Source organism: Orcinus orca, chromosome 15, assembly GCF_937001465.1.
Source record: "Orcinus orca chromosome 15, mOrcOrc1.1, whole genome shotgun sequence".
Taxonomy (NCBI): Eukaryota; Metazoa; Chordata; class Mammalia; order Artiodactyla; family Delphinidae; genus Orcinus; species Orcinus orca.
In genome coordinates, this window is record NC_064573.1 from 26,975,587 (window position 1) to 26,990,365 (window position 14,779).

A 14,779-nucleotide genomic window follows, 5' to 3' on the forward strand; every position below is an offset into this window, starting at 1 on the left:
ATCCCCACAAATAGGCTGTTATCTGTCCAATTATCAGTCCTAGTTTGGCCCAGCAAATAGTCATTTGCTGATCTTGTCATTGCCATTGTAGTGACCATCAAACCTAAACAGTCTACCTGACTTTCAAGGCCTTCTACAATCAACCCCGCCCTAAATATTTATCTAGACTCTTCCCTCGTACCCCCTCCCTAGTTTACTGTTTCAGCAAAGAAAGTAGCCTCGGACTTCCCTGGCAGTCCAACGGTTACGACTCCGTGCTACCAAAGTGAGGGGCACAGGTTTGATCGCTGGTTGGGGAACTAAGATCTCACACGCTGCACAGTGCGGCCAAAGAATTAAGAAAAAGTAGCCTCACACATGTAAGAGACACATTTACTTTACTTTAACATGACATTGACTGTATTTTAAACAGGTCGATTGTAGAAAAGTTGGGAAAACCAAAACGAACCAAAGCACAGTACAAACATTAATGTTCATTTTCTTGCCATCTCTTTTCAACGAACACATGCTTAACTTTCTGCTTTTAGCGAAGTTGAGAGCACAGCATTTTGCAACATGTTCTCTTCTCTCAGTGATAACACATTTCCTTCTGCCTCCATGTCTTCACCTATAGATACACAAATCTGAGAGGTGAAAGGGACCAGAGCAGGGCAAGGGGTCTTCGTTAACATTCAGAGAAGAGAGTGCCTAAGAACCAGCTTCTGCATTTAAATACCCCTGATGAGTGGGAACCTCTCCCTCCCAAGGCAGCCCGTCCACTGGGGGGCGCTTCTTCGACAGTGCTTTCATTCTTGGTGAGCAGAGACGGGCCTCTGGGAGGCTCTGTGTTCTAGTTCTGCTCTCTGGAACACTACAGGAGAGCCTACACATTCCTCCCGTTAGCCTGTCCACTCTTCAAAGACTGATACAGCATGAACCCTTTTCTAGGTTCAACAATCCTGAACTCTCCTCATCTTAGGTATCCCCTGAATTCCCATTCTCACCATCATTCTTCTTAGTCATACTATTAAACTATGCCATTCAGGGAAAATTACAGGTATCTTTTAGGTACATCTTCCTGATCTTCTATAATTTCCAGATTCTCTACCATGAGCTTATATTATCCCACTGGAAAAAAACATTTAACATAAAATGTGATTTCTCTGCTGTTCTGCTATTATTTTTTGCTCCTAATTAGCTGAATCCTGAAGTGTCACAATGACTCTACTGTGTCCTCCCTCCCACCACGTGTTCCGCTGGCTGTTCAGTGGCTGGACCAGAGTTCCGTGGCTGCCGCCAGGGACAGAGCTCCAGGTTGACAGCCATCCACTGGTCCAGCTCTTGGGGCAAAACTGTTCATACTGTTACAGACCTCACCTCACTCTGCCTCACCTTGCTCACATGTCTCTCTCATGTCCACACGGACAGCAAGGGAAGCTTCGCTCAGTGCTTGCCAAGATAACCTTTGCTTTTCCTAACATGCTAACAATAAATATGTTGAATGATTGAAAAAAAATCCTTTGGTAATGGGGATTTGGGTTTGACATGATTTAATGAATTGATTCTGGAATGAGTATGGTTCTCTGTAAAGTGCTCCCAGACCATCTGTTTAATAATTCCAGAATGCTGTTGAGTGACATTAAGCTTATGTCCCAGGAACCATATTATTCTCCTTTTGAAAATCAGGACATTTTGCTCCCTCTGGCTGGTTAGTCCTTCTTCTCTTCTCTAACCCATCCTACAAGTCCTGTCTCTTCAGGCCAATCAGGATCAGTGGATTCACCCTTTCCTGAACTCCTGTAATGACTCACAACCAGAAGGAAGCAGCAGCAATAGCAATAGCTACCACTTATTAGAGCTTGTTCTGTGCCATGCACTTGGCTAAAAGACTTTACATTCTTTATCATGTGTATCAATTAATCACTGTATCATACTTTTGAATATATATAAACTTTTAATCACCTGAATAACAGGTGCTATTATCACCCCCATTTAGCAGATGAGGAAACTGAGATTTAGAGAAGTTTAGGTTCCTGTGTTGCTCAGTGTCCCTTAGCTGGTGAACAAGCTCAGGTTTGTCTGGGTCCAAAGTCTGAGCTCTCACTTCCTATCCCCCAGGTATTAGCACCTGTGTTACACAATTTAGTCCTTCATGTTGTACCATTCTCTTATTGTTTCTGGAACTTCGGTCTTAATATTTCTGGCACCTCCTGGGCAGCACCTAACATGGCCTTAGGCACAGTCAGTGGGCCCTTAGCAGCTAACTGGTCTTTCTTGAACACTGCCCCTGGTTCTGTCCCTTGCTGGGAGCTGGCAGCATCCGTCACCTCCATGGCCAGCCGCTGGGAGAAGCTGCCTTGGAGGGGGCTGGGCAGGGAGGCACCAAGGGCCCAGCTGTCTCCACCTCTCACTTCAGGATGAAGAAGGGACCACATCACAGAAACCAGAGGGATGTGCCCAGCCCCCTAAGACCCTAGGAGGATGACACTCTCAAGTTTCCACCTTCTGTTCTCTCCCACTGAGCCTCTAAGGGCCCGAGGCCTCAGCTGACAATTCTGATAATCTAATTCTCAACAAGGCCTTCCTGGCCAGTAATTGAATCCTGTGTTTTCCTCCCAACCCAATCAGGGGGCCTTACCCGCACATCTGCTCAGCAAAACACTGGGCCAGTATTGGTGGGACAGGCAGAGGTGTGCAGACCCTCCTCAGACTCCAGGTGCTTCTGTTCCAGGTGCCACAGGTACAGGCCTGACAACAGGACTGAGTGGCACATCTGGGACGCTGTCCTTTGCAGGACAGTCACTGTGCTTAGGAGGGCTTCAAGGACACAAGCCCTGGAGTGTGTCTGTGGAGGAGGATGGACTGAAGGCAGGATTCTGATAGGGAGGAGAGGGAGGCATGGGCCAAGGCCTGGGGGTGGGAACATGCATGACACATTCAGAGACAAGAAGTCAACCCGCCTGGACGGCCCTTCACGGCCTTCAGCCAAGGAATGACTCTAAGATGCCCAAACCGTTATCAGGAAGTATGTGTGTGGTGGGGTGCAGAGGCGGGGCGCCACGGTGTCAAAAGGCCCGCTCTGACCATGCCTATCTCCAGCCCTCCGTCTACAGAACAAAGAGGAAACCTACTGGTAGGGCTAGGTGTAGGGGGTTCCCCAACTCTGGACACAGATCACCCAGTTCGTCGAGCCCAGAAATGGGCCATTTCCTCACCTCCAAGTCCTGCCTATTTCACCATCTTGACAGGTCTTCTATCATCCCTCTGGCAGGTGGGCCACCGTCACATATGACCTGTGTGGTGGCGATGGGCCCCCTCCTTGACTACTCTCCTCCAGGCATGTTGTTCTCTAGCACATTCTCCACACACATCTCCACACGCCTCCCCTGCACTGACACTCTCCAGTGGCTTCCCAGGGCCTTCAGGTCAAGAGCACGGTGATAACGCCTTCTGCGGCTTTGTTCCCCCATCTCTCCAGTGTCACGTCTTGTCACACTAAGCTCCCAAGATATGGGGTCGTTGTGAGGATTAAGCACATACAAGAAACCTCACTTCTTACTGTTGGGATGACTTGCCTGAGGTCACACTAGCCAGTAAGTGTGCAGTGTGATTCACACCCAGATGGCTTGTCTCCAGAGCCCAGCTTCTTCAAACTAGATTACGGTCCCTTTGGAAACTTCTATGGGCACCAGGAACCCCCATCAGCCCTCCATCCCAAGTTTACACACAAGCCCCCACTGCATTTAAGGCTTCTACCTACATGGCACCTCCTCCAGGAAGCTTTCTCAGATGCCCCACCCCATAGGTTTGGCTGGGGGCAGTGGTTGCCCTACTTTGCTACACATTGGAATCACCTGGGAATCTTTTTTCAAACTACTGATGCCTGACTCCCACTCCCAGATGTGATGAGATTGGTTCTGGGTGCCCCCAAGATGACTCTAAGATGTGGCAAAGTCAGGTAACTGCCGGCAGTCGCTCTCGAATTGGAATATGCATCAGCATTGGCAGGAGGGCTTATTAAACAGATAGCCAGGCCCACCCCCAGTTTCTGATTCCATATACCTGGGTTAAGACCTGAGAACGTGCATTTCTAACAAGTTCCTGAGCTCTGCTGCTGCCCCGGGATCATGCTTGGAGAGGCCCTAAGCTAAGGAGTCCTCCAGATACCCACGTGTTCCCAGAGTGCTCAGTGATCATCACCACCTCTGCACCCATCGCATCTGTTGTCATCGTCTGTGTGCTTCTTGGCCACCTTGGCCAGGCCGGGAGCTTTCTACTCCATTATCTTCAGTGACAGGTGTCAACACATGTTAAATCAATGAACCCACGACACACCGGGCATCCTTGCTTCTGAGTGGGAAAGGAGCTGTTATTATAACCAGTGCCGTCTTTTACTGAGCACAGAGGGGTGGAGTAAGTCATTCAGGCCACAGACGGAGAAAAGGGCAGAGCTGGGATCACACGTGGCAGCCCCAGGCCCACACTTTCAACGGCTGTACCGAGGGGTCCTTTCCTAGGTGACCCCTAATCTCCCCACCCCCCGCTGTCCCCACTCCCCCATCTTAGATTCCCAGTGAGTTTCGGAGTATAGGTCTCCATCTATTGGTAGGTGTGAGCGGTATTTTTCAAATGATCTAATCCAGGACAGAACTGAACAAACTAGATCAGAATGCACCCAGGTAGTAAGAGTAAGTATTGTTTAGCAAAATACACGTGCGCGCAGACCTATACTGGGTCGTGAGGTAAAATGCATGTCTTACTGTGGATCATGGTCCAAAAAGTCTGCAAATCCCTTTCTTAGAGGCAGTCTCCATCAAATCTCCATCTGCGGCTCTCAGCCCGAGAAGAGCTAGGCCGGCCCCTGCTGGGCACTGCCAGTATTGCACCAGGAGCCTCCACCGCCGTGAGCTTGGGGGTGGCCTGGCCCTGACTTGGTGAGTAGGTGTGGAAAGCAGCGCCAATTGCCTCATGGGAGTTCAAAATACAAAAAAAAATTTTCAATAAAAATTGTAATGAAATGTTATCAGTTCCACAGTGTCTTCCCTGTGCTCTGACCGCTCTCATCTCCCCAGGGAGAGCGGAAGCTCTTGGGGGCACGCTGGGATCTTGCGGCCCACCCGAGACACTGGTGAGGTGCAGTGCTCCACTCCCACGTGCTGACTGATTGGCCAGTACTGAAGAAGGAAGTTGTCTAGGGTCACCAAACACTTAGCTAATCATTCTGAGCACCCAGGCAAGAAATGGGTTGCAAAAGCAGAGGGAGACGTGCATCTAGAACATATTAAGTAGCTACTATGAGGCAGATATTCATAGATCCTATTTCATCAAGTCTTTGTTCCTCCCTTATTATCCTCACTTTACAGACGAGAACACCGGGGCTTAAGATCACGAGGCTGATGAGGAACAAGTTCCAGAAGCTGGGCCTGCTGAATTCTAGGCCAGCACACCTGGAGACAGAGGAGGAAGTCGAGGTAATTGGACCCTTTTCCCAGCCGGGCCTCTTCTTCGCCTCTAGCTTTGCTCCCAGCTTCTCCCTGCACTGTCGCTGGAGGAGCTGATACCTTACAAGGTGACACAATAGTCTTGAAGCATGGGGCTATCCTGGTTTAGAGTGAGTCACTGTCGTGGGTTTGGGCATAAATCTTAGAGGTCCCCAAACCCTCTAAGACTGAATTCGCAGTCTTACAGAAAGCACAATTTCAAGCCATAACCATTTTCTGCTGGAGGATGAATCTGTCTAAGAGAAGCATTCTCGTCTACTGTGCACCAGGATGATTTGGGCTACGCCTGTTTGGGAGCTCAGGAGGGCTGAGTATACGGGCGGAGAAGGATTTGGAGATGAGGGCAATTTGCAGGAGACAGATGAGGAGCAGGGAAGGCAAGAGGAGGAGTAAGGCGCTTACCAAACGGCACAGGTGGGGGCACCGCAAGAACCCAGACGCAGCCACACGCCCAAATGCTTGGTGTGGGGTGATTTCTGCAGAATGAGAGAAGGAGTTCATGTTCAAGCTTAAATCCACGGCAGAACAGGGCGTGCACATATAGACACAGGAACCAAGAGACAGAGGTGACCCCCAAAACCTAAAACACAAGTCCGCAAACATCTTGAAGGGAACTTGGGATTTCCACAGGCATTCCACAGAGGACGGGCTCAGCTGACATCCTGAAGGGACCTGAGTATCCTCAATAGCCTTGTGCTCACCTCTGAAAACTACCAGGCAAGAAAACAGACAAACTCCCCAAGGAGACTTTTTTTTTTTGGCTGCACCATGCAGCGTACGGGATCTTAGTTCCCTAGCAGGGATCAAACCTGTGCCCCCTGCAGTGGAAGCGCGGAGTCCTAACCACTGGACTACCAGGGAATTCCCCAAGGAGACTCCTTCGGGAGAGCAGAGCAATACAAATCTCAATGCACTAGACGACCGTATATCATCAATCAACAAGTAGTTATTCATAGCCTGTTACCCCACTACCTCTCCCCTGCAGATGGCCCTTTCCAAATCCCTATTTGTTCTTTATCATCAGCATCTACAGGGTGTTTGTCTTTCCAATATCGTCTTAAGCTCTTCCTCCACTCTATAGCTCCTTGTAGCTCATCCCAACACCCCTTCCTTTTGTTCATCTCAAATCTCCTGGAGAGTCTGTCCTTGTCTTCACTAACTGCCTTCCTGTCCTCCTTTCCTGACTCCAAACTGACCTCTGCCCCCATATTGCTGATGAAACTACATTAGTAAATGTCCTTGTTGCTAAACTAAATGGACGATTATCAGTTCCTATCTCTCCTGCCCCTCTGTAGCACTGACCTGCTGGCCCTTCTGGCTCTAGGAAACTCTGGCTTTCACAGCACTGCTCTCTCCTGGTTTTCTTCCTACCACAGCTCCTTTGCAATCTTCTCAGAACAGTTTCTTAACCTCAGCACTATTGACATTTGGGGTTGGACAATTCTTTGTTATGGAGATCTGACCTACGCATTGCAGGATGTTTAGCAGCATCCCTGACCTCTACTCACTAGATGCCAGTAGTAGCATCGATCTCCCATCCCCCACCCCGACGTTGCGGACAACTAAAAATGACCTCAGGCATTGTCAAATGGCCCCTGGATGAGAACCACTGCCCTAGAAGGGTGCCTTTCTTCCACTGGCCTCTTTTTTTTTTTTTTTGGAGGAGGGGAGGGGTGGCTGTGGTTTTTATCTGCCACCTTATGCTAATATGTAAGTCTACACCTCCAAAAGTCATACGGCCGCTGCCTGATGCCTATTTCCACTGGATGTCTCTACAGTATGTCAAGTTCAGAGTGAACTCAGCCTCTTCCTCCCTGTCTTAGTTTAGATTCTCCCAGAAGCAGAGCCTGAGGCAAGCACTCAGGTACAGGCAGTTTAATTAGGAGGTGGTCTCATGAAACAGGAGGGAGGAATGGAGGAGGGAGAGCAAAGGAGGAAAAGCTAATACAAGGTCCAACATCAAAGTCACTGCTGTGAACAGTGGGGGCTCAGTTCCACTGGGCTCTCCTAAGAAGCATGCGGAATGCCTCCCAGAATTGTCTAACCACCACCGCAAAAAAATGTGAGGCTGGGCATTTATCTCCCAGCTAGGGCAGGTGAGGCAGGAGCATCCATCCACTGGCTCCCATCCTCCATGGCAGAGGGTTGTTCCAGGGCCATTAGCTCCAACTTCTGGGCTGTGTTTGTGCTATGCAAGCCAAACAGACCCCTGTGGCTTTGAAGAAGGCTCTAGAATAGATATCAGAATGGTGCACACATGTGCTTAAATTTGGGGTGCTGTCAGCATGAGTCTAAGCTCACAAAGAACTATCACGGCTGCAGCTAAAATCAGAGACTGATGAAGGGGATGCGAGGTAGGGCACCCCAAATAGTCTATTCAATCTGCCCTCTGCACCACTCGGATCCACTTATGCCCCCACATTAAGTCTATTCAGTCACTGAGGCCTCAAGGTAGTGGCCAGCCGTAATTGTTCCAATGAAAATGCTTTGTACAGGAGAGTTAGTGGGACAAGTTACAACCCAACTCACAGCTGCAGCAGGTCTAGAAGCTGACACTGCTGATCATGGTCTTCCTTCTCCACTACCTCTTCCAGATGTTCCTCATTGTCGGCTGGTCTAGGTTGCTCGCCTGATGGGGTGACTCAGATCTACATCCCTGAGAGGGCTGAGACCTCAATGGACTTGGCCTTGTCAGGCCATAGTTGTTGCAAGGGCCTGTTCTTCTGATGTCACCAGGCATGGAAGCCCTGAGTTCTAGACATATTCCTGAGTGAATCTCCTGAGTTCCAGACATCCTCTCACCTGGTACAAGTGGACCACTAAGAGTGATGGGGAGAGGGACCAATTCTACATCCACCTTTGATTCCTGGACCTGTGTATTCTAGCAACTGGGGAGACAGTGCCATAGATCAGCTCTATTCTGGATGACAGCACCTAACCCTAGTGTCATCCTTGAGCTGGGACAATAGCTGAGGTTTTTTGTTGTTGTTGTTTTTATGGAAAACATTAAAAAATTTATTGAAAATTAGCAATAAAGATTTCTTAATGTTAAAAAACACAATTTTCCCCAATAAACTGCTACTTTAATGTGTAACTTTATACCAAAATTAAAATTTTATGCATAAACTAAATGAGGTTTTTAATTGATGTGAATGTGTTTCAGTGCAGGGTCAATAGATGTCTTCATCTTAGAGATGGTTCCTTTCTCCACTGTTGTAATTAGTGAGGGTTGGTCACCTTCCAAGCTGAATCTTATCTGACATGAAATCTGTACAAACTACTTTCCAAGTTTAACCACAAGGTAGCAAGTTAGCTCTTTCTAGATGTATTTATCTTACTGCACAATGACTTGCATTTTATGGCTTCTGAATGAGGCATTTGTGACCAGGAAATCCAGCTCAGCGACAAGGGAGACAAACTCTTATACCTATCCCTGCTGGTGTTAGGGAGAGTCAAAGTTTATTACACGGGGCTGACATGTCAGAGACTCAGGGCAAACGCAGAGAATCTTCTCAAGCCCTAAGTCTGGATCCACTAATGAATGGGCTGCAGCCTGGTGAGTTGTCGTAACTCCTCACATCTCTTCTCATGACCTTGTTGCCATCTGTAAAATACAGCCTTTCCCACTGATAGAGAAGTTCCAAAGACACCATAAGATCCTTGGCATCTGGGTGCTCAGGATGTACACAGCATCATGATTTCCTTCCTCAACTGGTTATGAAAAAAGACAGCCTCCAAAACATTAGCTGAGTTTTTTACAAACCATTCCATCATCCTATTAGGTCCACGGCTTCCAGCGATTTGGTATATACCAGACCTGTGGATTCTGTAATCACATACCCGTTGTCACACTTCCTTTGCTGTCAGATGGGCCTCTTAGTCAGATGTGATGTTATGAGGCATCATATGTAAATAAATCAGGTACTTTGTGAACCCTCAGATGAACGCTAGAACAGGTATCAATCCCAGGAAGGTGGATTCGCTGCTCTTTCCAAGGTGGAAGGGGCCAAATGTAATGAACTGTCATCAGGTAGCTGGCTGGTCAAGGACTCAGGGCCTGTCTCTGTGCTGACAGACCAGTCAGCAATGGCAGTGACCAGAGCCACCTTGAGAGGGAGCTCACACTGTTGGGCCCATGCCTAGCCTCCATGCCTCACCATGGCTACCCTCTTCGTGGGCTCATCGTGCAAGCCCCGGATGGCTGAGGTCAAGACTGACCTCCACAGGGCACCATGCTGTTCAGCACCTCCTCTGTGCTGGGTGCTCTCTGACAAACATTAGCAGAAACATAATAAAGACCCACACGCTTTGTGCCCACTCCCATAGTATCACTCACATGCCGCTTCCCCAGACCTCCTTGTCTCTCTTCTCTTTTTCCTTTCAGGTCTGACCGACCAGCCAAGCCCTTTGTCACTGCTCAAAATACATATCCTTATGGAATACAGACTTCTCCCTCTAGACCACACTGATGGACAGGTATACTTCTAGAAGTTCTGCCCACTGGGAGAGGTTCCATTAACCACTGTCCTTCAGGGCTACCCTGACTGGGGCTTTCGTGAAACCAGCAGCCCGTTTTTGGCTAACACCAACACACTGAACCAGGCCTGGGATCTTTCTTCCTCCAGCAGCTGGTCACAAGAAAATGCTTGGTGTGAACTGTGGGAAAGTCATCTATACAACAGGGGGGTTGCCTTGGAGGTCTGAGGAAGAAGCCTGTGCAGCTAGCCTATTTGTGCAGCTTACTTGTGCCCCTTGGCCTTTTGCCCAGTCCTAGATGTGCTACTTTCATCTTAGACTGGACTGTCATTGGGCCTGCCTGGATTCATAATGTGAATGGTACAAAACCCAGCTCATGATGAGCAGTTGATGTTTTGGTCACTTGGTATTGCATGGTCAGGGCCCAAGAGCAAGCTGGGAGCTGCTTTACAAATGGTGAATAGCTCGCTGCTGCAGAAGGCATAGCCTTGCTCCAAAGCCTGTAGGATCCATAATACACCCCTTCTATTGGGGCTTGCCAGAGACTCCACACTGTACTCTAATCCACCAGGAATGCTTCTAGCACCACTGGATTTGCTGTATCATAATGGTCCAAGCAGCAACGCAGCTTGCATTGTAGACTGGGTTTGCTGCAGAGCCCCTCCTTGCTCTAAGTCGCTCAATGAATGGGCGGGAACGGTACTTCCAAATATGGTATGTATTGTGTCCCAAAGCCAAAGAGGTCCACCAAGTGCTACGTCTCCTTCTTAAGGCAGAGAGTACAAAGTGCAATAACCTGTCCTTGTCTTAGAGGTCTATGACATGGGACACTCAAAAACCTCTGCTACATTCTCCACACCTGATCCCTTTTCTGCATTTCCTACTCAGTGGATGTAATAACCTGGGAGCCTCTCTTCCTGACTCCTCCTTCCTCACTCACATGCTGAGTACCCTCAACACTCCGTAACCAAGTCCTCCAGAGTCAACCTCTTAAATTGATTTTTTCATTCTGACCTCTCCTCCCTTCTCTCCTTCCCACCACCTGATACAGCCTTGTTCTCTTATCTTTTCAATTCCTGCAGAAGCTTCCTAATCATATTCCCCACTTCCAATTCCATTCTCCTCTAATTCACTCCCCATTTTACTGCCAGGAGGAGCTGCTCTTATTCCTCCCCTCCATACAATACTTTAGTGTTCCCGTCATTTCAGAGGTACACCTCCATTGCATCTATGTGTTTAGACGTTCATTTTCTGCCTCAAAGTGCAGGCTTTTAGAGAGTAACATACATGTTCTATTAGTGGAGACCAACAGCTAGAGCATCTGTGAGATGTTAGTGAGGCATTCAAGGCCCTTTGCCTCATGGCTCCCAACTATATCTCCAGCTTACTCCCCACCATTCACCCCCTTTCCTCCCAAAATGCAGTTCCTCTATGAGCCATGCTTTCTCACTTCCATGCTTTGCCTGAGCTTCGGAACAGCACCCACCCACACCCTCCACCTTCTACCTCCTCTGACCTCATAGTTCCTACCCATCCTGCAAACTTAGCTCACCATCACCTTCTGCAGGAGCTCTTCCTCCATTTGTTCACTCCACCCCAAAGGTGGCTCAAGGAGCCTTCTTTTTGTTCCCACTGAGCTCTGTCTCAGCACTTGTCAGGCTTTGTGACAATGGTTTGTTACACCAAAGTTACTTGAGGGGGAAGACTGACTTCCAGTCACCTTTATGTCCCTGGAGTCTGGCCCACTGCCTAGCACATAGCAAGTATTTAGTATTTGCTGAACCAGTGAAATCTGCATCGTACACAGGCAGCAAACTGGCAGCCTGCAGGCTAAATCAGGCCTGCAGACAAGTTTTATTTGGCCCACACAGTCCCTGGCTGAGCTAGATCAAATAGGATTGATTTAGGTTACAGGGCTGGTGAGACTGATGACACAAAATTGGCCTCTATTCTCTTCAGTTGACTGTCTAGCCAACCAGAGAGATGTACTCAGGCAATACACGAGACCAAGGATGGGAACTGATCACAGCTCCGTGAGGCATCCTCTGTCCCTTACAACAGAGATGCACCTGGAGCTTGGTAGTCTCAGCAGCCTCTACAAAATAAGGGTCAGTTCACTGGGCCACCCCGGGCTCGTCCCTTTTTATCCCATTCCTGAAGGACTGAAGGGAGTACTCCTGTACCAACAGTTCTATTCAAGCTGTATACTCAGGAGGTCCGACCATGGCCACACAAGAGTGTCTACAAATCAGAAATTTCACATATACGTTTTTAAAATCCAGATGTCTTTTCTTGAAAACTCCACAGATCTGGCAACATCAAGCCTGTATTCTCTCATGACAAGTCACAGCTCTCCCCTTTGGACAAAGCATATGCTCTCTCCAGTGTGCCACAGTCCCCCACTTGTCTGGCCCAATGTGTTAACTTCCATTACAGCCTTGCTTCCACAGTCATTTGGGTCTCAAACTTCTAAAGTGCTTTGAATCATCCTATACTATTCTATTACCTTATTTGATTGCCCCACGCCACCACAGTGGTAGGCCTGCAAGTGGCAGGCCCTTCAGAAATGAAGAAGTTGAGATCCAGAGAGGAGGATGAACTTGGTAGGTCACACAGCTTGTTAGCAGTTAAGGCAGACCTTGGGACATTTTATTATTCACCACCCCATGCCAGTTATCACATAAACAAACTGTTGATTGCTTTCTCTGAAGTATTTCACTTCTGAAAAAAATGCTGTGAGGGTTTAACTTTGCTGCTGTAAGATTGTTAGTAGCCTACAGACAAGTTTAATTTGGTCTACACGCTTCCCGGCTGAGCTAGCCAAACAATGTTGACTGGTGCAAAGCTGGCGAGACTGATGGCATCGACTGATGGCCCCCATTCATTTACTCCTTATGACAATCCCATAAAGCGGGTACTCTCATCCCCATTTTATGAGTTAGGAACTAGAGGCACAGACAGGTTAGGTGAATGCAAGACTGACTCTCTGACAGTATACACTACTTTGGTTCTATCAGTTGTTAAAATAATGCCACATTTCAATCGCAGTTGGCAAAGAGCCCCTTCCTGGAGCTGCCTGGAGTGCCCTTCCCACCGCCCTGGTCGCTCCCCAGGATCTGCAGTCTAGCGATGAGAGGGTAAATCCCATACCTGCCACAGGAGGTTGTGCCAGCCCTACTTCCAGTGCTAATTCTGATTGGTTGGTGCCTGTGCTGAAGATTTTGCATATTTCACCGCTGAGTGAAAGGTTCACCTTTTTAATGGTATACAGTTTTAATGTCACAACAAACGAATGTACTCTGCCAAGAGCCCAAAGAGCTAAGCAGTAGAATTCAGCCGTCTACTTTGGGAAGTGGAAAATTACCAACTGGATGAAAGAGGAGAGGTACTACCCAGCACTGCATAAAACTAAGGTCCTAACGTGTTTTCTGCCTCAGCACACCTGAAGGACACCACAAACTCTCAGCAGTGACACCGACTCTCAGGGGCTGGCAACCGAGAGAGCGTGTGAGTAGTTAAAGCAGAATCTCCCAGGCGGCAGGGGCGTAGCTAGCGAGACGCTGACCCCACTCTAACCCCATGTGACTCACTGCCCAAACGGTGCAGTCAGGGCCACTCTAGCAGGATGTCAGCTATCAGGAATGGTCTCTCAGGGTGGCTGTAAACTTTCTGGGCAAAAACCAGGGGCAGGTCCCAGGAGCTCACAGGAAATGGTCCTGACCTTGCCTTGAGGGCAATCACTTACATTTCAGTGGGGAAGGGTTGGTTTCTTTCTGAAAAATCTTCACCCTCAGCACGCCACACCTCTCTCCACAGAGGGCAGATCCCCTCCTAAAATTGCATCTCAGGGTCAGGGCAGGCCACACCCAGTGAGAAAGTTGGTAATGCCTGGCTTCAATTACTGTCATGTTGGTCTCCTGAGTCCCTTTTCAAAGCTGGGTTGAAACTTCATTATGCCCCAACTATCTAAATCCATTTTCTGCAGTGTGCCTGCACCCATTCATGCCAAGGTCTTAGCAGCTTAAAGCATGGTACCCTCAGGTAATTGGGAATTTTTTTTAGTAACAGCTTTAGTTAGATGTAATTCACATACCATAAAATTCACCCTTTTAAAATGTGTAATTCAGAGTGCTGCGCCATCACCACTATGGAATTTCAGAATATTTTCTTCACCCCCCAAGAAGAAACCTCTCACCCATTAGCAATCACTCCCTCCTTTCATCTCCCCCCAGCCCCTGGCAATCATTATTCTTTGTTCCTATAGATTTGTTTATTCTGGACATTTTCTATAAACGAAAGAATATGTGGTGGGGTCTTTTGTAACTGGTTTTTTCCATATGTTTTCAAGGTTCATCCATGCTGTAGCATAAAGCATCATCAGCTGATAGACATCTGGGCTGCTGCCTCCTTTTGGTATTATGAATGCTGCTGCTATAAACATTTGTGTACAAGTTTTTGTGTGGACATATGTTTTCATTTCTTTTGGGTGTATACCTAGGGATAGAATGGCTGAGTCACATGGAAACTCTACGTTTAACCATTTGAGAAACAAATTGTTTTCTGAAGCGGCTGGACCATTCCCATCAGCAATGTATGAAGCTTCTGATTTCTCTACTTCCTTACCAACAGTTGCTGTTATTTGACTTTTTGATTCTAGTTATCCCGGTAGGTGTGAAGTGATATCTCATTGTGGTTTGGATTTGCATTTCCCTGATGACTAATGATGTTGAGCATCTTCTCATGTGTTATTGACCAGCTGTATATCTTCCTTGGAGACATGTCTATTCAGATTTTTTTTAATTGGGCTTTTTGTCTTTTATTAT